Source organism: Mytilus edulis, chromosome 8, assembly GCF_963676685.1.
Source record: "Mytilus edulis chromosome 8, xbMytEdul2.2, whole genome shotgun sequence".
In the NCBI taxonomy this organism is placed as follows: domain Eukaryota; kingdom Metazoa; phylum Mollusca; class Bivalvia; order Mytilida; family Mytilidae; genus Mytilus; species Mytilus edulis.
The window spans coordinates 18,208,257-18,232,268 of NC_092351.1; the positions used below are offsets into that span (position 1 = coordinate 18,208,257).

Below are 24,012 nucleotides of genomic sequence, written 5' to 3' on the forward strand. Positions count from 1 at the left end.
CATATATACTCATGCTTTATGTATATTGTGTTTATCAATTATATTTATATTAATATGATATGGGGTCCACCAGTATTGCTGTGCTATCGGCTACAATATTTTAACGAACTGTTATTATTTGATGTGAAATATAGACAATATTTTAACGAACTGTTATCATAATTTCATTGTTATTTTATGTGGTTTTTTTTTGGTTTTTTTTATTGGGGATGGTTTTTTAAACACGGAATACAAGGTTCAACACCAGACATGTCTAAATTAAACATCTATACAACACAATTTAACTATAGACATAAAGTGGCATACTTATAGCTTTCCATTATAAGATATAATTTTTGGCGAAACTTCATAGTAAAAGTGGCACAGTTTTAGCCGCAAAAAAAGTTCATATGGGAAATTTCATTGTCTATATTTACAGAAATGCAATGTCATATAAAAAATTAAGGACTTTTATCTCGACCAAAATATTGTTATATAGACCTGATGACCTAATATATCAACCACGGACTTAACATGATTATATAACAACGTAGTGACCTGGTCAAATATTATTTGAGTATTTGATGGCATTAATATTTCAGGTCGAGGTCTAAGGTATAAGATCATCATAAGATCAGTTTCGATAATTTAGTATTGTACAACAGCAAATGACATAAGTTAAACAGATGGAACTAACTGTGATGCAAAATATAACTACCATACCATTGGTGAAATTAACAGCTTTTTCCAATTCAAGCTTATTTCTACCTTCGGACGTCCCGTGATTAACAGATTAAAAGTTGCGCGCACATCTTAAAGAAGTGGTGCAAACAATATTTAAAGTCTCGTGCACGGAAATCAAACATTTCATCTTTCTCACTCAAATGTTCACACAGCATACGGAGTGAACTAAAAGTAAAAAATGTAATATATTTTCCGTTTTAGATCAATGCATTGATAACTGGTTTAAATCTTCTCAAATATATATTTACCATATGATACCATTGCATATCCTTCTTTTAGTTTTTTAGAAGAATAATGCAGGGTTTTAGCAACTGTTTTATGTTAGATGGTATCATCTGGGAGCTTTTCTATTCCAGTTTCTCTTGATTGTTTGAATATTCATCGTAAATTTTATAAACATTCCTAATTTCCATTCTCAATTTTATTACACACAACTTGTTTAGTTTATATCTTATCTTATCTACCAATGTTTTATTGAAACTCATGTATTTTTCAGAAAATACTATACACAACAATTGCTTTAGAACAGTATTCATAATGAACAGGAAAAGATTTCGTCGGCTTGTTACCCAAAACTGCTACGTCAGACGGCGCTTTAAACGTATTTTCACATATTTAATTCTCATAGTTGGATGTTGTGTATACCTTTTAAAGAAAAGTGTGCCAGCAAATGTTTTAATGCCATGCGAGTTCGAAACTGTTGCCCCGGACAAGGCAGTTTTGAAGTTACTTCAAGGTCGACAAGTGAAATGTCGAATGTGGCAGCCATTCGCATATATCAACCAATCAGGGCATCTTCATTTAAACAGAACTGCAATAAATAACGCCAATTTTAGCATTAGGGAGTTTAAATATTAGGGAGTTTAAATGTGATTATAGATCAATTCTAATGGATGGTTTAAATGCAGTGAAATTGTCACCAAGAGTTAAATTTATAGAACCAGTTTTTGTTTATAACGAATTCATCTATGTTATTTGTAACATTACTAACGGGAATACAGTGTATTCAAACTTCCATTTCAACTTAAATCCAAAAGTAAACAAAAGAAAAATATTAAACGAGGCAACTGATCAACTGAGTGTTGTCATTATTGGGTTTGATTCGGTATCAAGATTTGTAGCAGAACAAAAACTGCCAAAGACTTTAGACTTTTTCGAAAACAGTTTAGGGGCCTACCCTATAAAAGGTTTTACCCGCATTGGGGATAACACATTACCAAATTTGCTGGCTGTTCTTACAGGAAAAACCGTACTAGAATCTATTCTAACTGCAAGAACAATACCTGTTTTATTCCAAGAAGTATTAAGTAGGGGCTATATAGACTGTTATGCAGAGGACTGGGCTCCATACTTAGTGCCTTTTGTTGCTAAGTATCCAAACTATTATGTGGAATAATCAGGTATCGCATCACAATCCACAGAGCTTATCTTTAGCGGACGAAGACACAAAACAATTCATAGAGTGGATGAATTCCACTGGAAATTTGAAAAATACTGTATTGTTAGTAATGAGCGACCACGGACCACGTTATGGTAAATTTGCTCAGACAGACTTTGGAAGAATAACCAGAAATAATCCGTTATTGTCAATTTACATACCGCATCATGTCAAAGAAACATTTCCTACTATTGCAAAAAATTTAAAAGTAAACAAAAACCGATTGACCACGCCATTCGATTTGTACGAAACATTAAAGGATATCATCTTCAGCAATTTAGAAAAACGAGAAAAAGAAAACAATCTGTTTAACTCAAGAGGAACCAGTCTATTTCGTGAAATTCACAAACAAAGAAGTTGCTATGAGGCTTCAATAGGGGAAAGTTATTGCCCATGCTATGCTAGTCAGCCAACATCACTTGCAGACGATACCGTTCAATTAGTAACTATTTTTGCAGTGGATTGGTTGAATCAGATAATTACAGATCATAATGTATCATGTGCTCATTTGAAATTGAAGTCTGTGAAGTCAGCAAGGATTCAATTCACCCCATCTTTAAGATATGACAGGAATGAACATCGTTACATTATAAATTTCTATACTTATCCAGGCAATGGCTTATTTCAAGCTATTGTATTAAAAGATGTTGAGAAAATTAGCCTATTAGGAAATGTAGATAGACTGAACGAATACGGTAATCAGTCTAGTTGTATCCCAGAGAAGTTAGCACATACAGGCCTCCGTAAATACTGCTATTGTCAATCATAGAACGAATTATATTTGAACGGAAATAAAATAGAAGAGAAAAGGTCATACTTATGGCACACAGAACAAAACTTGTCAAAAGTATAAACATACTGTCGTTAGATGAAACTTTAAGTGGATTACAACCAGAGGAGGTTTTTATATTAATCATGAACAATCTATACCCGTGTTCCCCGTATAACGAATACACACAACTGTTATATAATCTGCGCGCAATCGTAAAAACAGAAATCCTTTACTGCGCACAAATGTACTATGCTAATGATCTCGTAAAAAAATACATGTGGACATTCGAAAGGAAGATTATGTTACAGGAAATTTTTTCAATTACAAAACTATTTTTTTCTAATCTATATCTAAAAGTAATATAATTAATTGATTATTTGCATATTTATGATACATATAAATAAATTTAGTGATACCTTGGATATGTTTTGATTGATTGAACTATATATTTGATACTCCGCAAAGTGGGGTCGACTTGAGTGAATGACGAAGGACAACAAAGTTGAATATGGACAATTGTCCCATGCAACAGGCAACAGGCAACACTCACATTGTTATTAAAATGGCATTGATAATTTATCTCTTCCCCTACATGAGGCACCTGCTTTAACGTCTTCATTCCCATCAAATTAGTTGCCATTTGGCGCAAAAGTAAAGCCTCGATAATAGATAAGCAAAAAGTACTAATACACTGTATACAAGAGCACATATATAATACAGGTAGACAAATATCATTGAAAAGTGTATGTATAGTAAAAATATAACAGTATCACTGTCTAGCATCACAACCGGATATAGGAACTCCCAAAATTGTGGAAAAACGAAAGTGAAGTCAGGTAAGGTCCAATGATTCTAATTTGCATTATATTTTTACGTTTTGGTGACAAGTAATGTGATAGTGATTAGTAATAATGTAGATAATATTTGGGGCTGATAATGCTCTCTAATTTGGTTTCTCTCTCGTCCAATCACCAGAATCGGATAGGGTGCTACCTGTTCACCGAAGCATGTGAGGAGTTCAAACTTGCTATTAATATACATGTATCCTTTAACTATTCATTTGCTTTCGTAGAACAAAGTTTTATCATATTTAAGCTTAAACAACACTGTATATGTATTTCGACATACCTTATTATTTACAGAGAAATTCATATGAATAAAGCGGATTGATTTTAAGGCGAATATTTTTTTACTGTACTGGGATTAGAATAACTATTTCTTTTTATCATTGTTTCTTTGCCTCGGTTGTATCTTTATCCGGCGGTGACACTTCACAGTGATTATAACTAAGAAAAGTTGCATTCTTGTATTTCCAAAAGATAAGCTTGATAGTTATCAAAGGTACCAGGCCTATAACTTAATACGCCAAAGCGCATTTCGCCTACTTCACACTCACCAGTGACGCTAAGATCAAAATAGTTTGAAAACCGAACAAGTATAAAGTTGAAGAGCATTGAGGACCCATAATTTCAAAAAATTGTGCCAAACACCACTCAGGTAATTTATGCCAGATAAGAAAATCCTAAAGTATTATAATTAATACTTTGGCAAACAGTAAATTTATAAAAACGACCATATAATTGATAGTCATGTCAACACTGAAGTGCTGACTATTGGGCTAGTGATACCGACGAAACGTCCACCAGCTGTTGCATCGACCCAGTGGTGTAAATAGTTATCAAATGTACCAGGCTTATGATTTGATACACCAGACGCGCGTTTTTCATATTTGCTGGTGTGCTTTGTCTATATGCCTTTTTGTTTTTCTTTGTTGACATATTTGTTTATTTATATTCTGAACAAAGATTATAACACAATGTTGACTGCTCTACCCCTATTTTTAACATTTTGTACCTATTATCTATGTTTTTTTGTTCACACATTGTTGTCAGTACACTGAAATTTGTGGGACGAAATATATCTGAAGTATGAAAGTCTCCTTTGAAGGGAAAATAACATTTAGAGAGTCAACGAAAAATGAGAAAAGTCTTGGATCTATGGATACACAAATGAATTTCTCAAATGTTTTTGGATAGATCAACAACATATGTTTATAATTATGGTGAAATTTCTATTATCCAAAAACAAGGTACATTTTTGGTATTATCAATTGCATTCTAAAAGATGACACACCAAAGCAATACATGAAAATTTGACGTCTAATCCGTCTTTTCAATACTGTTTATAAATAAGCACCAAGTTGCATGGCAGAAAGAATAAAATCTGTTTTATCAATCTTAATTAAGAATGACCAGACAGGATTTATACCTTGTAGATTTTACGGTGTAAATACCAGATTGACATATGATTTACTGCACTACACTGAGGAAAATGATATCCCATGCATTCCTCTTCTCATTGATTTAGAAAAAGCTTTCGAATCAATCTCCTGAATTATTATAGAACAGGTTCTTGATTTTTTCTATTTAGGAAGTTCCATACCATACTGGGTTTTAACAAATCAAAATATTTTATGAATTTAGAGACAGTAACACTTTCTTTACAAATACCAAATAAGTAGTTACACAAAATAATGTTTTTGTTGGTTGCTGATAATTTAGGAATACTACTTAGAAACAACGAAAATATTAAAGGTATTCCCATCACAACATGATGATGACATCACACATATCTTAGATGGTTCACCAGAATCCTTTGATGCATCTTTATGTGTTTTAGAACTATATGCTGAATGGTTTGGTCTCAAGATGAATTTAAAAAAAACAACAAAGGTAGTCAGGATTAGAAAAAATAAATATAGCCGAGATGCAATGTGTATACAGTGGGGATTGGAGTTGGGTTCAAACAGATTTACGTTCCTTGGTATCAAATATTTGGTGGATTTAAAGGAAAGCGGAAACACTAATTTAATAGACCTAAACTTAAAGAGATAGTTAGAACAATAAATAGTTGATCTCCCCTGTAATGGCTGCGCCCATGAATGAAAATTTGTAGCAACAGAAACTGAGATATTTGACAGTTTAAGGGGATGTAGAGTAGTCAAAAGTTGTAGAGATGATTATTTTCAACGACTATATATAATATCCACACAAATATAAGGTCTCAATACTACACGGCTAAATGATTATGAGGATAAGGTGAACGCTACTTACAGAGTCAATATATCATATATCTTGAATGATGAATAAACATTTTTTGTGTCTTTAACACTATAAGAATCATAGTTTGTGTTGTATTAAACACAGTATTTATCAGTGTAACGAACAATAACGTTGATACAGGTCCAATTCATAACAAACTGTTTACTACATGTATATACAAAACTATCGTACATGAAGACCCTGTGTAGAGCGTAGTATATGTGTATTCGTTGACATTGCATTTATAAATTTTGTAAATATTTACATAAAAGGTGTTTCTAACCAAATATGGCATCACTAGAACAATTTGAGGAATTAAAATCCCTTATTTTGGGTGTGGATAAGAAGGTCACAGTTTTTTCGGAACAGTTAACTAAAGTCGAACGTAACCTTACCAGTATGATACATGAGGTTAAAGCTGATGCTAAAGTCCTCAATGTTAAGTTTGAAACGTCGCAAAAAGAAATTAAAACTCTTAGACATGATTTTACAGAGCTAGAAAGAGGTGTCCAAGGTATGGACTTACAGCTTCAAGAATTAGAAAATGAAAAGCTATTCAAACAAAAAATTGATTTGCAACAGCAAATTGATGAGCTTAAAGAAAAGGCCATTTTACTCGAAAAGCATGACAGGAAATATAATATACTTATTTATGGTATAGATGACAGCAATCCAGAGGAAAATGTCTATGCAACAACACGAAAGCTATTCCCCAAAAAGTTGCTTAGAGATGCTCCAAAAGCCAATTCCATGCCGCTTTCTAACGCGCATAGAGTTCCAACACGTGGGAAGGGCCCAAAGCCTATTCTTGTTCGTTTTGTACATTTTGGGGATAAACAACTTGTAATTTCCAAAGCCTATAACTTGGAGGGAACAAAGATTCGCCTACTAGATGACCTTCCAGTTTCTATGAAGGAGGAAAGATTCTTGTTATCTCATAACGCATTCACAATTAGAAAAAGGGACAAAGTGCAAACACGTATTAGAGCAAAAGGGGCCCATATGACTTTAGAGACCCGTAAAAACAACACAGAACATTGATCGTTATGGAAAAAACTGTTTATTGTCTGTAACATATATATATATACACTTAGAAAAATATAGTTTACAAATACAAAATTTAATAATTAATTTAGCTTGGTGTTTACAGTGCATATATTTTCTTACATTAATCTTTACTAAAAAAAAAAGTACTATAATTTAAGTAAATCAATGATGCTGTAATGTTAGATCTCTTTTTGCAGGCTTTGATATGAACATTCGAAGTAAGTATAGAAAAGAAAGAAAAAAAGATTTTTGTGTTAATTTTGGTTGCTTCTTTTTATTTAGCTTTTTGACTTTGCTTAACTTTTAGCGGAATAGTTCAATTTGCTTACTTTGCCGTCTTAGTTATGCTTTCTCTTTTTGTCGAATAAACGCATGCCTTAGCTTGTTATATATAGTTATATGCTACATGTATATGAATGCTTAATCTGTTGTTTTAGTTTTGCTTTTTTCATATGTTTAGTAAATGAATGTCATAGCTTGTTATAGATACTTATAGATATGCTACAATATGTAATATTATATGCTAAATTTGTTGATTTAGTTTTGCTTGTTTCATATTATATTAAGTAAATGTATGCTTGAGGTATAGCTTAGTCAATGGGCAGCATTATGGTTAAAACTTGTACATACACAGTTACAGAAATGTAAGACAAAATTTTCTTAAACAGTCCAATAAGATTATTACTGAAATTCATGATTACAAATTTTATGACGCAAGATATAAATCTTTTTTACATCTCAACAGTGTAACGGTCAGAACACTGATAGTTTCAAGTAAAATATAATGAAGTTTATATCCTTTATTCATGTATAATTACCACTTAACTCTACATTTCAAAAACAAAAACTTTGGATTTAAACTATACATCAAGCATGCATTTTTAGAGGAAATCACTGTCAGTTTAAGTGAGCTGATATTATATGTTGATGATTCTTAGATCTCTCTTATCTATCTTTATAATGCCTTGTGTAAGCTTACATTGAGATGTGAATTGCAGATGACACCATGCAGTACTGATGGTGATATAAATTTTAGGCAAGTTTGACCAGATCAGATGAGAGAGCACAAAACAATGGACATTTTGTGGTAACGTGTTTCTTGTGTGATTCTTCTCTTTTGCCATATTAATCCTGTTCATTATTTAAATGTATAATATAGTTTACCAATTTGAATAAATATTTTATGATAAAGGTGTCAAGATAATGACATGTATTACAAATAATGAAGTAGATCAATATACATTAAAGCTTAAATATACTAAAAACTAATTTAAGTTATCTCCCCTTGACCACAAGTGTAAATCTGCATTAGAATATGAAATATCTTAGTCTTTTAAATGTGTTTCCCTTTAACTTGTTTTTGTGTATTTCATGTATATATTTTATATAAAATATGGAATTTTGTTACTTGGCACATATATGGTATATTTTTGAAGCAAATAGAGCATTATGTAAACAGTCCTGATATTTCAACTAAACCTTTCACTTCTTTGTGTTGGCAGTTATCCACTTTCAATTCTTTGAAGATTTATTATTGTAATGGAGGGTAAAAATATTAAAATAATGTCTCATAATTGTCAAGGACTTCAAATGAGAGAAAAAAGGGGGATATTTTTAATAATCTGCATTCAAAAGATTTTGATATATATTGTCTTCAAGACACACACTTTGTAGAACAAGATGAAACCCTGATAAGAAACCAGTGGAAAGGTCAATGTATTTTCAATTCTTACTCATCTAATCAACGAGGAGTTGCTATCCTGTTTAAAAATAATTTTGAATATAAAATACACCAAGTTAAAAAAGATGAGGATGGCAATTTGTTGGGATTGGATATTAATATTGAAGAAAAGAAATTTACTCTGATAAATGTGTATGGGCCGAATACTGATAATCCTTGCTTCTATGACAAACTAACAGAAATCATAGACTTTTTTGATAATCAATTGTGTCTGATTTGTGGGGACTTTAAATTTGTTAAAAATTTTGACCTAGAAACTATAAACATATAAATAATCCAAAATCAAGGGATAAAATTTTAGAAATTATAAAATATAAGACTCTTATGGATCCATTTAGAGAGAGATACCCTGATCTTAAAAGATTTACATGGAGAAAAAAAATCCATTTAAACAATCACGGTTAGATTTCTTTTTGATCTCTGAAAGCCTTATAGATGACATATGTGATATAAACATTGGCAATAGCTACAGATCAGACCATTCACCAATAATTTTGACTTTAAAGATAAATGAGTTTATAAAAGGCAGGGGCCTCTGGAAATTCAACAACTCCCTCCTTCAAGATACTGAATATGTAAAATTAATTAAAAAAACAATTATTAGCACAGTTGAGCAATATGCAGTGCTAGGTTATAGCAGAGATGCTTTAAACAGTATCATTGATGATTTTGATATACAATTTACAATCAGTGACCTTTATTTTTTGAAACACTTCTCAATGAGATCAGAGGTAAGACTATTTCTTATTCGACATATATAAAAAGGGAAAGGGTAAAACAGGGAAAAAAAACTTACAGAAGAAATACAAAAGTTAGAACAAAACACAATCACTGAGGACAATTTAAATGTAATAGAGATTAAAAAATGTGAACTTCGAATTTTGCGACAAAACAAGATTAAAGGTCAATATGTTAGGTCAAGAACCCAGTGGATTGAAGAAGGAGAGAGACCAACTAATTATTTTTGTAACCTAGAAACCAAAAATTTTATAAATACAACTATTAAAAAAATTATTATTAATGATAACACTGTAGTAGAAAATCAAAAAGAAATATTGACGCAAACAAAATTATTTTATGAGAAGCTTTACAGAAGACAAGAGTGTATAAAAGATGTCAATCTATCAGGGGAATTACCATTTCAAACACCTAAATTAAGAGATAATGAAAAAGATTCTTTAGAAGGTAATATTACCTTTAGTGAGCTAACACAAGCATTAAAAAGGATAAAAAATAATAAAAGCCCTAGTTCAGATGGCTTCACAGCAGAATTTTTTAAAGTTTTTTGGATAAATATTGGAAAATTTGTCTTCAGGTCAATAAATGATGCATATGAAATAGGGGAAATGTCTGTCACACAGAAGCAGGGAGTAATCACATGTATCCCAAAGGAAGGTAAATCAAGACAGTTTTTAAAAAATTGGCGTCCAATTACCCTTTTAAACTCAACTTATAAATTAGCATCTAGCTGTAAAGCAGGGAGAATTAAGTCAGTTCTTAATAAACTAATCAATTCTGACCAAACAGGCTTTATTCCGGGAAGATTTATTGGGGAGAACTGTAGACTTATATACGATATTTTACATTTCACGGAGGAAAATGACATCCCTGGTATATTACTCTTGATTGATTTTGAAAAAGCATTCGACTCTATCTCCTAGTCATTTTTATTTGAGACACTTAAATATTTTAATTTTGGAGAATCCATCATGAACTGGATAAAAACATTTTATAATAATATTTCTTCAACAGTGACTCAAAATTGTTGTTTGTCAGATTTTTTTCGTGTGGAAAGAGGTTGTAGACAAGGAGATACTTTATCTCCTTACCTTTTCTTGCTATGTGCAGAAATACTTGGCATTTTAGTCAGAAATAGTAATGATATTAAAGGTATTACGATAGATGATACAGAGTTTATATTGCCTCAATATGCTGATGATACATCACTTATTTTAGATGGATCTCATTCCTCTTTAGATGCATCCCTCCGTATCTTACAATTCTATGCTGAGATATCAGGACTGAAAATTAACTTAGATAAAACAAATGTTATATGGATAGGAAGTAAAAAACATAGTCAAGATAAAATATGCGTAAAATGGGGATTGAAATGGGGTTCCAGTACCTTCAAATTATTGGGTATCACTTTTTGTATTGATTTGAATAGAATGTTAAATCTAAATTATGCTCCTCGAATTCAAGAAATAGAAAGTATTATACAAAAATGGTCAAAACAGTCGCTTACTCCGTTTGGTAAAATAACTATTATAAAATCTTTAATTATATCAAAATTGAATCATCTGTTCTTATCCATACCAAGTCCAGATGAAAATGTACTACAACAACTCAATAGTAAAGTTTATGCTTTCATTTGGGATGGTAAACCCGACAAGGTAAATCGGGAGCTCTTATGTCAAGAATACTGCAGAGGTGGTTTAAAAATGATTAATTTAAGAAATTTTATACAAGGGCTAAAATTGACCTGGGTTAGGAGATTATTTAATTCAAATTCAAAGTGGGTCAAATTATTTACTGCTACACAAAATATAAATTTTACAGAGTTGGCTTATTTTGGAACAACTAAAAAATTAGATAACGTTTTTTGGAAAAAGTTATTGGTGCCTGGAAAAACATGTCGAGATTTCGACATCCTCGCTATTTTGAGGAAGTCATATCTTCATCTATATGGAATAATGAGAACATTAAAATTGATAACGCCAGTGTTTATTATAGAAGTTGGGCAGAAAAACGGGGTATGGACTGTAAATGACCTTCTAGATGAGCAAGGAAATATATTGTCTTATCAAAATTTTGAACAGCTATTTACTTTTAAACCCACATTTTTACAATTTTATGGTATTAAAGTAGCATTAAAAAAATGGTTACAATCTATGGGAATCAACACTGAAAGGGAAAAACAACAACAAGCTCTGTTACCTTTTAATATTAACATTTTTTTCAAGTCAAACAAAGGTTCAAAAGACATGCATAATATATCAAATCAAGGTGCGATACCAGTTGTAATAGCAGCTGAGCGAAAATGAGAGGGTATATTGAATAACGTTGTAGGGGATTGAAAAAAAATTCATAACTGTGTAACTAAAATTTCAAAAAATACCAAGCTCTGTTGGTTTCAATACCGAATTATTCACCGTATTTTAGGTACTTATACTTTACTTTTAAAGATGAACCGTGTACAGTGTAATTTATGTACATTTTGCAAGGAAGAACCAGAAAGCATAGAACACTTATTGCGGGGCTGTCATACTGTAGCAGACATTTGGCACCACATGAATGCCTGGATTTTTGAAACAACACATATTGAAATTCCACTTAATGTAGATATAGTCATGTTTGGTTTTTATGATAACTATAAACTAAATTTTATAAAAAATAAAGTCATTTTACTAGTAAAGTATTTTATATACAGATCAAAGATGCGAGAGGAAAAACCTCATATAGAGGGACTTCAAAATTATATCAAAGAAAATTTAATTTTAGAAAAACATATTTCCCCAAAAATATGAGTGTGAAAGATTATAATATGTACTGGAACCCCTGGGATAAAATCATTAATTAATTTAATAGTGAATTATTATGTATAGATGTGCTTGAAATGTAACTTCCATTATCACTATATATTTTTTGATGAAAATGTTATACTTCATCCATATTTCGTTATATCATATCGTATTATTAGTATTATTTTTGTTTACTCTTTTTTGCTTGATTATGCTTATTTTTCTCGCTTGCTTTATTATGTGCCACTATAGATAATTTATGTAAATGCCTGTTAATCCATGATGAATAATAATAAAAAAAAAAAAAAAAAAAAAATAGTTGATCAAACAAAAACTCATTTCTAATTGGACAATTACTACAAAAAGTCAAAAGCAAGAGTAACGAACTTCCTTTACAGTCATAAAATCTCAAAGCTTAATACCTTATTTTCAAATATTTCTAACTAATTTATGATTAGGTAATTTACTTTTATTACGGAAACCTGACCGAATTAAAAGAGAAACAATTGCTCAAATATATGAATTTGGTGGACTTAACATGGGTAAGAAGAATCATTAAAAAGAATAATAATTATTGTAAGTTACTGAATAAATAAAATAAAATGAACTGCTTTAAGTAAGTCCAGGAACACATGTAAAAATCTTTCTTGTGGCAGGAGGTTTTTAATGCTTGGACTCCAAAATAAAGTAGCTGTTATGAACGAATAGGATATTCACATCTAATATTTGAAATAATAAACACATTAATGGTTGGTAATCAAACCCCCTATGTTAAATAATGGACTGAAACAGGAGTCTGGTTAATTAATGAATTAATATATAAAGATAGACATTTAATGAACTGGCAGGTATTTCATTTTTTTTTATATTAATACCATATTTACCTTATAGACCAGGGGGTAATTTCAGCAGTTAATTTGTAGATGAAAAGTCTTGATATCAAATGTTATAAGAGTTTGGCTTCATGAGCTTAGTATACCTGTTATACTATTGCAATATTGTCAAAATCTACAAAAGGGTCAAAAGACATGAACACGGTTTTAAAAGATGAAATTACCAATATCACATCGCGGAAAAGTGGTCCCCAAACCTAAATAGACCTAATATAATATGGAATGCCATTTTACATTACTAGAAATTCAAAATCACAGTGAATCCAATGATGAACATTGACAGAATGATTGGGACAAATGAATGTCTCTACCAAATTGAAGTTATACAAAGCAATAAATGTACTTTATGTTCTAATGCACGTTGTTTAAGCAAACGTAAAGTATTTATGTGCTAAAATGCTCCATCTATTTTGAATATATGTGTAAATAATTGAGCACGTCCAATTATTTACACCCAACATTAGCCTTTACTTTCTAAATACAATAGATCAAACACAAGTTTGGATACTGAATGGTACAGTGACCACCTTAAATTCTATTTCCTAATAAAATATGTATCTGATCTGGTTAAGTCCATCAAACTACAAAAATAAAGTCCATTAAAACACATGATATACTGCCTGACAGAATCTTGGACAGTATCATGTTTTGCAACAAAATAATCTACAAAATAAATACTACACATGTAAATACTGTTCTATATAAAACTTGAATACACATATTTTGTATACAAATATTAAAAAAAAAAAAATCTACCAATATATATATATCAATCTATCTATTAAGTTCTTCTGATATATTAAATACTGTTTGACATGTCAAGAATAAGTGTTCTTTGGTTATTATTGAGTTCGTACATAAATGAATTTATGTTCGGTATGCGGAATTAATTTGAAAGATTGCGCATTAATTTTATAATGTGGATTTTGTATCAGTTGTATATTTATTGCCGTTAACCGGTTTTGCGGTCAGTATAAAAGTAAATTGCACGGGTTTTAGTTATCGAGGACTGGGTAGTGACCACATATTCGCACGACATATATATATATATTACTTATGAATATAATTATTTTCTGTGACTGTATCTTACATTAATTTGTAGGATCCTTTACTATAGATAATTTAGCTGATCTGTAACAATAACATCTTCATGCCTTATATATCATGTACTGTAGTACGCCGCTAGATTAAAACTGACGTGGAAAGGTAACACATGGCCAGCGAAAGCTCTTTTTAAGAGAGCCCAGGTGGTCGTGTGGTCTAGCGGGACGGCTGCAGTGCAGGCGATTTGGTGTCACGATATCACAGTAGCATGGGTTCGAATCCCGGCGAGGGAAGAACCAAAATTGGCGAAAGCAAATTTACAGATCTAACATTGTTGGGTTGATGTTTAGACGAGTTGTATATATAAAAGTTCAAACTGAACTACCACTTAACTTAGACATATAAAAAAGAAGATGTAGTGTGATTGCCAATGAGACAACTCTCTACAAGAGACCAAAATGACACAGAAATTAACAACTATAGGTCACCGTACGGCCTTCAACAATGCGCAAATCCCATACCACAAAATCAGCTATAAAAGGCCCCGAAATGACAATGTAAAACGGCCTTATTTATATAAAAAAAAATAACGAAAAACAAATTTGTAACACATAAACAAACGACAACCACTGAATTACAGGCTCCTGACTTTGGCCAGGCACATACATTCTTAATATAAGAATAGTCTATTTGGAATGTTTTCGAAAAAACGAAAAGACAAAACTACATAAGAAACCTCGTAATGTTATTAACTTTTGTATACACAACAAAAATGCAAAATTGAAAAGTTAATATTGCAGCTTTAAAGAATTGTCTTATATAAATTGTTTATTGAAAAAAAAATTGTTTTATAACATGAATAAACCATTGCGTACGTCCTGCTGAAACCAACTTATAGAATTATCATACAAGTACATTTTTAAGTAATACAATATCTTGCTCATCCAGGCTAGCTTGTTCTTTTTTCCATTATTAATAAGTTTGTCAAATGATTTAAAAAGATAAATAAATTTGATTATTTGTCATGATTTGTCTGATGTAATATGGACTTACTACCATAAATATACCATATTCTATGATTTATTATATGAAGTTTTAATTTTGCCAATAAACCCATTATTTTTTTTGTTTCTTCTGGAAAACCAGATAAACTAATGAGATCAGTAGTAATGTTCAACCACTATAATTAAGGTCTGAAGATGCCCAATATTTACTACTTTTGATATAGCGTAAGTATGTCTTGGCTGTAAAATTTAAAAGATCCACAAAATCAATCAACGAAACTAAAATATGTATTTTGTGGTCCAGAAATCAAAGAAACATTTTATTTCACACTTTTTTGGGAACATAATCTTGTACACAAATTCTTGCTTTCTATGATATAATGGATTATAAATCGTGACATTTTCTTGTCTTTTAACGCCAAAAAAGTCAGTTAATAAAAATATAAAACAACACGTTTAATAATTTATTGCGTCCGAAGCGCTTTTCTGGATTTACCTTCATCAGGAACGCTCAAAGCCAAACATTTGAAATCCGAAGATGTATAAGTACCGAAAATCGTTAAAGAGCTATATGTTAAAAATACCTAAAATAAATAGCCAAATTCATCTAAAGCCAACTTTGCCTGAGGGAGTTAAAACCTTAGTTTCATAATAATTTCAAAATTTATAAACGGACAATTTGAGTAAAGTTTGTTTAATCATGTCAGTACCGAAGCACTGACTACTGAGCTGATAATACCCTCGGGGACTGATAGTCCACCAGCAGAGGTATCGACCCAGTGATGTAAAAATATAAAACAACACGTTTAATAATTTATTGCGTTCGAAGCGCTTTTCCGGATTTACCTTCATCAGGAACGCTCAAAGCCAAACATTTGAAATCCGAAGATGTATAAGTACCGAAAATCGTTAAAGAGCTATATGTTAAAAATACCTAAAATAAATAGCCAAATTCATATAAAGCCAACTTTGCCTGAGGGAGTTGAAACCTTAGTTTCATAATAATTTCAAAATTTATAAACGGACAATATGAGTAAAGTTGGTTTAATCATGCCAGTACCGAAGCACTGACTACTGAGCTGATGATACCCTCGGGGACTGATAGTCCATCAGCAGAGGTATCGACCCAGTGATGTTAAAATATAAAACAACACGTTTAATAATTTATTGCGTCCGAAGCGCTTTTCTGGATTTACCTTCATTAGGAACGCTCAAAGCCAAACATTTGAAATCCGAAGATGTATAAGTACCGAAAATCGTTAAAGAGCTATATGTTAAAAATACCTAAAATAAATAGCCAAATTCATCTAAAGCCAACTTTGCCTGAGGGAGTAGAAACCTTAGTTTCATAATAATTTCAAAATTTATAAACGGACAATTAAAGTAAAGTTTGTTTAATCATGTCAGTACCGATGCACTGACTACTGAGCTGATAATACCCTCGGGGACTGATAGTCCACCAGCAGAGGTATCGACCCAGTGATGTAAAAATATAAAACAACACGTTTAATAATTTATTGCGTCCACATATTATTACACATAATAATATGTTGTTGCTATCTAAATTCTATATACTCATGTAGATGTACGAGCATTTCCATACAAACATTTAATTAGCCAAAGTCAATTGTAAAATACTTATTATATCAATATGTCTTGATCAATCTTACAAGTGTTATTTATTTTTATAATTTGTGTTTAATATTGTAGTAGGTAATTTCCCATGTTTCATCATGACAAATAATTAGAAACAAAACAAAAGAAACAAATATAATACCATGAACTTTAGTGTATCCCCTTGTTGGCTTTTTTTCACAAATAAAACAATTTTTTTTTTATCATACAAGTGTTTTGTTAGATGGTATCGTCTGGGAACTTTGCTTACCCAGATACTATAATTTGTGTTTGTTTTAAGCCAAAATTTATAATAAACGTTTATTAAATATTACTATGTACGTTTACATTTTAATAACCAATGTTTTATTGAAGTGCATATATTTTTTTCAGGAAAACTATACACAACACATGGTTTACAACAGTATTAACAATGAACAGGAACAGTTTTCGTCGCCTTGTAACCAAAAACTGTTATTATAGACAGCGCTTTAAACTTTTTATACATATTACATTCTTTTACTTGGAATTTGTGTATACCTTCTTTCCTCTCGTATGAAAATAGTGCCAGCAAAAAATTTAATGCCATGCGAGTTCGAAACTTTTATACCTCCAGACACGTGAGTTTTGAAGTTACTTCAGGGTCAACAAGTGAAATGTCGAATGTGGCAGCCATTCGCATATATCAACCAATCAAGATATCTTTATTTAAACACCACTGCAATAAATGACGCCAATTTTAGCATAAGCGAATTTAAATGTGATTATAGGTCAATTTTAATGGATGGTTTAAATGCAGTGAAATTGTCACCAAGGGTAAAATTTATAGAACCAGTTCTTGTGTATAACGAATTTATCTATGTCAGTTGTAATACTACTAACGGGACCAAAGTGTATTCAAACTTCCATTTCAACTTAAATCCAAAAGTTAACAAAAGGAAAATATTAAATGAGACAATTGATCAACTGAGTATTGTGATCATTGGGTTCGATTCGGTATCAAGATTTGTAGCCGAAAAGAAATTTTTCGAAAATACTTTAGGGGCCTACCCTATAAAGGGTTATACCCGAATTGGTGATAACACATTATCAAATTTGATGGCTGTTCTTACAGGTAAAACACTACAAGAATCGATTTTATCAGCACGAAGAATACCTGTTTTATACAAAGACGTATATCTTAGAGGCTATATAGACTGTTATGCAGAGAACTGGGCTCCATACTTAGAACCTGGCATTGCTAAGTATCCAAACTACACTCACTATTTTCGTAGTATAATTCTGGCGCAAGATAACAAAGATCTACAGGTTTTCACAACTTTGTTCCGAGACAAAGAAGCATATTAAATTGAGTATAATTCAATTTGCATCGGTAATGAGTTTAAACATAATATAATTTTCAAATATACCAAACAATGTATTGAAAAGTATAACAAGAAAAGAAATAACGTATTTATGTGGAATAAAAATATATCTCATCATCATCCTCATAGTTTAACTGCAGCAGATGAAGACACAAAACAATATATACAGTGGATGAATTCAACTGGGAATCTTAAAAATACCGTGTTGGTAATAATGAGTGATCAAGGCCCGCGTTCCGGTCAATTTGTCGAGACAGACTTTGGAAGAATGACCAGCAATTATCCGTTATTGTCAATATACATACCGCATTATGTCAAAAAAGCATTTCCTACAATTGCAAAAAACTTAAATAACAACGAAAACCGATTGACAACTCCATTTGACTTGCACGAAACTTTAAAGGATATTATCTTCAGCAATTTAGAAAAACGAGAAAAAGAAAGCAATTCAATCAGTTCAAGAGGAGTAAGTCTGTTTCGAGAAATTAGCAAACAAAGAAGTTGTTATAATGCTTCAATAGGGGAAAACTATTGCCCATGCTATGCTAGGCACTCAATATCACCTGCAGACGAGACACTTCAACTTGTAGCTGAATATGCTGTTAATGATATAAATTTGACATTAAAAGTCCACCGTGATTTGTTATGTATAACTTTGAAATTAATGTCTGTTAAGTTAGCAAGGGCTCAATACACCTTTTCGTTACGTAATTTCAGGTATGAATATATATACATTATACATTTCTACACCTATCCAGGAAATGACTTATTTCAAGCTATTGTATTTAAAGACGTTGAGAACATGTTTCTGTTAAATGGAATAGATAGACTAAACGATTACGGTAACCAGTCTAGTTGTAACCCTGAGATCTTTGATCGACCAGATCGCCGTAAATACTGTTTTGTCAGTCGTAGAAGGAATAGTATGTGAACGGAAAGAAAATGTAAAAGAGAGAGCCATTCTATTGTAGAACATTCCTTCTTACGAGTGTGTTTGTAATATAAAAAATAGACTCAAAGTGAGACATTTCACTAAAGTATTGAAACACAGAATAAAAGTGAAATCAACAGATGTGATTTTTTAACTGTGTTACCTGTAAAACAAATACACGCAAATAAACTCATAATAGATACCAGGATTAAATTTGATATTTTCGTCAGACGCGCATTTCGTCTACAAAAGACTCATCAGTGACACTGGAATCCAAAAAAGTTAAAAAGGCCAAATAAAGTTCGCAGTTGAAGAGAATTGAGGACCAAAATTCCTAAAAGTTTTGCCTAATACAGCTAAGGTAATCTATTCCTGAGGTAGAAAAGCCTTAGTATTTCAAATGCTCACAGTTAATTTATAAATATGACCATATCAATGATAATTCATGTCAGCACAGAAATGCTGACTACTGGGCTGATGATACCCTTGGGGAATTAAAACTCATTTAATCATTCCGAAAAAAAAGTATGATCTCTTCTTTGATCATAACAGAATCTTTACTCATTAAACGGTGCAACTTTGTTTTATCGTTTTAGGTTCATCAAACCAAAATGGACACTTTTCGAACACGTTTTATAAGACCGCTTCGAGGTACAAAAGTTATAAATGTTCCTATCAGAATCGAAATAATTGAATCATGACTAATGTTTAAATGAGCAAAGAGGCATTTGGCAGCATAGGACCTAGCTAATCTTCATTAGTATAACGATCTCTCAACTGACGCTATGCTTTTATAGAGTTCATTTGGTTTTACAATGTATTCACAGGTCTATACAGAAAATAAATATATACCGAGAGTTCTAATATGTGTGTTCAAATAATCGGTCAATCATTTATAGAGCGTAACAATAAAAGTGGTGCCTAAACGGTGTGTGGGTGACTCTTAAGTCAACAATGCAGGGTGATAAATACTCAGTGGCGGATCCAGGGGGCGGGGGTTTCGGAGGTTGGAACCCTCTTTTTTTTGGACGATCAATGCATTTGAATTAGGACATGTAGTTGGAACCCCCCCTTTTGTCCTTGGTTGGGAACCCCCCTTTTTAAAATGGCTGGATCCACTTTGACATTGAAACGTTTGATCCGGTTGATATATTTATGCTATTATTTGCACAACAGATTTATACGATACACTTTGTCAAATGTCCTACTTAAATTCATGTGTTCATTTTATTCTTCATGATGATTGATGTCGCATAACTGTCCACCTCTGAATACATGTTGGAAATTTGAAGGATTTGACATTCCTCAAGATATTTCAAAATATACATACCAATGAGTGATCTGTGTTCTGCTTCATACACTAGTGAATGAGGTTGGACGATAGTAACTTGTCACACATGTTTTCCAACTTTTAAAGATAGTGCTTACATTTCCATTAGTAATTTTGCAGGCTTAAAATGTAAATGCTGTGCTGAAGTACTGCTTACGATGTTCAGTGTTAATTCTTTTGCCATAATTTGATAATTGCTGTAGGTATGTGGTCGTGTCAAATTACTATGGGACAATTTGATTACAAGAAAGTACCAGATCCAACATATAAATGTTTTTTTAAATAAGCAGCATACAAATGCAATGTGGTTCACCGTAAAATATTTAATAGTTGCTTACTCAACCATAAACATTACTATACAATTTTGGTCCGAAAAAAATTTCCAATTTACATAGTGTCTAGATTTTTGAGATATCGTAAAGCGTAAATGAAATAAACATTATAGCACATATATGGAATGTTTTAAAGAAAATATTATTGTCATGTTATGTCCTTGATCTGTGTTGCTGGTTGCTACGAAAGAAATATGTATAGTTAATTTTTTAATCATATTTTAACATAAATATGTTACATTTAAAATTAAAAAATGAATATAGATAGGGATGTGACTGAAACACAACATTATAGCTTTGCTATTTAAAAAAAGAAATAACAAAAATACTAATCTTCACCTAAAGTTCTTAATGAAAAATATTTTTTTAAATGGCAAAATTATAAGCTTAAACACATCAAAGATAATTGATAACAAAATGTTTGCAAGATCAGTTTGATTTTACTTGTTGATGTGATACTAATGACGGTAGGTAGACTTTGTGAAAACGCTCATACATGATATTTTTAAATGTAAAATGAAATATTTGCTTTGATAAATAAAATTGAGAAAAGTAAATGTCTTTAATTTAAATATAAAGCGATAAATATACGTCATCGTAAAAGTCTTTTAACCAAAATGACTACACCTGTTGACGTCATTTATATTTATTTAAATAGACACTTAATAAAACAGAACATAACTATATATCTGTAAACACAGGTTGATCGACCTTAAATCACTGAGAAAAAGTGCACACCGGTTTAGTATCTTGGCCTTTGTCAGTCTTGTTTGTTTTTTTATGTTTGGAAGTTAAGTGTGCCGTCAATTTTAACTAAATAAGTACACATTTAATTTTCATCTTCCTCCTCCTCCTCCTCCTCCTCCTCCTCCTCCTCCTCCTCCTCCTCCTCCTCCTCCTCCTCCTCATCATCATCATCATCATCATCATCATCATCATCATCATCATCATCATCATCATCATCATCATCATCATCATCATCATCATCATCATCATCATCATCATCATCATCATCATCATCATCATCATCATCATCATCATCATCATCATCATCATCATCATCATCATCATCATCATCATCCTCATCCTCATCCTCATCCTCATCCTCATCCTCCTCATCATCATCATCATCATCATCCTCCTCATCCTCCTCATCATCCTCCTCCTCCTCATCCTCCTCATCATCCTCCTCCTCCTCCTCCTCCTCCTCATCATCATCATCATCATCATCATCATCATCATCATCATCATCATCATCATCATCATCATCATCATCATCATCATCATCATCATCATCATCATCATCATCATCATCATCATCATCATCATCATCATCATCATCATCATCATCATCATCATCATCATCATCATCATCATCATCATCATCATCATCATCATCATCATCATCATCATCATCATCATCATCATCATCATCATCATCATCATCATCATCATCATCATCATCATCATCATCATCATCATCATCCGTTTAGGTCTTATAGCTCTAACGTTTCTGCGTATTTGTACATTTCTGTATTTCAAATCTCAAATCATACAAAGTTCTTATTCATTGCCCGGGTTTGTGTATACTTTGTTTAGCTATACAATTCAAATATTACCCTCAAAGGATTGAGGAATTGTCAAAATGGGCATCTGGTGCAGTAAAATTGGTACCGTTTATGTTGCAAAGGTTTCAGCTTTAACAACAAACAAACATTTAGATAAATGATTGGATGCGGACACTCGAGGCTTATTGTCATGTTTAATTTGTTTGCAAAGCCCATTAATCTGAATCATGCTTGCGAGAGTGGTTTTCTAATTTATTTCAACTCTCAATGATGAAAACAAACAACTCTATAATTGTAGCTGTCCTGTGTGTGTTTCCATGAAAATATGTTTGATTCTACGGTCCCAAAGTTTCTATTTTTAAGGCATTTTTATAATTATTCGGACAACAAACGGTACGACAAAATCATAATTCTACCGAAACCATAACATGAATGAAAATAAATACCTGAATGTGGAATGTTGAATGTACAAATACCAAGTCACGTCGTATAGCAATGTAAATTCACTCTCGGTATAACAGTTATTTTCAGAATAGGTAACGTTCGGTACTTAGAAGACATACCATAGATGTTAACCAACAGTCTAAGACATGACAAGGTGTCATTAGTTAGTTTAGACACAGACACATCGTATAGATCAACCAATTCGTGCTTGTGTCCATAAAATTTAATATTTCCTCCTCATAACTCTGTTGGAGCGGTTTCTGCGTAAGAAAAACACTCCTGTATATGAAATCAGAATAGTGTGAAAATGCAAGAGCATACCGTTTCAATTGAGATATGTACACACCAAACAACAGAGAGAAGGTTACTGCTGAGAAATGTGAATTTGATAGTTGGGAAGTTGAAAGCATCATGATTGTCATCGATTTTAGTTTGAAGTCGTCCATCTGTATCAATATTAATATTGAGGAAAAGATCAAGGTATGAAGCAGTCCTTCTTGTAACTTGTATCAGTAGTATTCTTAAAGTCAACTTCGCTGGAATATATGAAATATATGTGATGTATATGTACTGACTAAAATGGATTATTCAGTGATACGACATCACCAATATATCTGAAAGTAAAATTAAAGAAATTTGCAAGGTGATTTCTCTATTTGTCTTTAAGAAGGTTGTGAATGAATAAGAGTACAAAAACAAGTTGGCAGAAAGAGTGCAGAATTAGTACCCATTGGAATATAAATTCTAAACTCAACAATCATATAAATATATGGTCGATTAAAAAGTATAGCATTTTGAAAATATCATCTTCACTGTATTTTCTGATAGAATCAATTTGGTTCTTAACAAAATAAGAATTATTAAAACCCAAAACAATAAATTAATATCTACGATTCCCATTTTTATAGAACAAGATATGTTTAATGAGGTGATGAAGTAAATCTTTTGAAGGGGAATAGTAGTGTCAAGCGTAGAAAAATCAAAAGTATTAATGTTGCTACAAAATTGCAGTGATTGTGATCTGAGATTAAGCAGTAGATCTGTAGAATTTTTGAAAATTCACATTGATTGACACAACTCGGTGAATATATCTTCTTGTCATATTTTTGAAGGTAATCTTTTACCGTAAAAAATATAAGTTAACA

The 24,012-nt window shown here is 31.6% G+C and overlaps 1 protein-coding gene and 1 pseudogene across 3 annotated transcripts in view; both read left to right on the top strand.

The window, feature by feature from the left end:
• The window catches only part of LOC139484982 (FHF complex subunit HOOK-interacting protein 1B-like), a 626,211-nt gene that overhangs the window by 414,957 nt on the left and 187,242 nt on the right, over positions 1–24,012 (top strand). The window lies entirely within an intron of this gene.
• Positions 1,576–3,058, top strand: LOC139484990 (uncharacterized; annotated as a pseudogene).